This window comes from Centruroides sculpturatus, unplaced genomic scaffold (genome assembly GCF_000671375.1).
Source record: "Centruroides sculpturatus isolate CEXI.00-Female unplaced genomic scaffold, Cexi_2.0 scaffold153, whole genome shotgun sequence".
NCBI classification, from domain to species: Eukaryota; Metazoa; Arthropoda; class Arachnida; order Scorpiones; family Buthidae; genus Centruroides; species Centruroides sculpturatus.
In genome coordinates, this window is record NW_019384491.1 from 258977 (window position 1) to 260037 (window position 1061).

Here is a 1061-nt window from a genome sequence, read left to right on the forward strand (position 1 = left end):
GTTTACGCCGACTCATCGCAGAATGAAAAAGGTTCTGTGGCATTAAAATTAATTCAGCATGTTGAGACTCGATGGAATTCGTATTTCTTGATGATTGAGAGATTTGTACTACTAAAAAATTTTGTTACACTAACATTGCAAAAGTTTCCAGGGGCACCCGACATGCTCTCTGGTAGAGAATTAAGTGCTTTGAATGATGCGCTTAAAGTACTAAAACCTTTTTATAAAGTAACTAATGAAATTTCAGCAGAAACTCACACTACCATCAGTAAAATTATCCCATTTTTAGGGTTAATGTTTAATGCACTTTGCAAGGTTTCTACAGAAACAAATGTGGGAAAGAAGTTGCTGGAAAAATGTTTTAGTAATCTTGATTTCCGTTTTAAATCCACTGAGACGAAGTTAGTATATAGTGTTTCCACATTACTAGACCCAAGGTTCAAAAAGCTAGATTTTAAAAGTCCAGCATGTTGTGCAAATGCAATTAAATGTGTAAATGCAGAACTTTGTAAATTTCCCTCTGCTGAGGCTCAAATAAGTTTTCACAATAATGCAGAAAATAAACTTGAAGATGATGACCATTGGTCATCCAGAAAAATTGATATTAAGATAGAAATGTTAACACAAATGCAACTTTAAATTCAAATTTTAAAACTTTTTTAGATGACCCTATTGTGCCTCACAATAGTAATGCTTTGGATGTGTGGAAATCCATGAAATTTTTTAACTATAATTTATGTGAACTTGCCATGAAGTGGCTTTGCATTCCTGCCACTTCAGTTCCAGCAGAAAGATTATTATCCAAAGCTGGAAATACTATCAACAAAAAGCGGAGTTCTTTAAAGCCAAAGAATGTACACAAACTTCTAGTTTTAAATTCATTATCAATTGAAGAACTGTATGCATTGGAACTGTAATTGAACTATACAAGTTGAAAATAAAATTAAGTTTTGTTTTTTTTTAATTGTGTGAGTTTATTTTGATTAAACATCGTTGTTCCAATGGGCATCGATCAAACATCGATGTGAAATCCGACATCGAAATTTAGCATCGATGTTAAA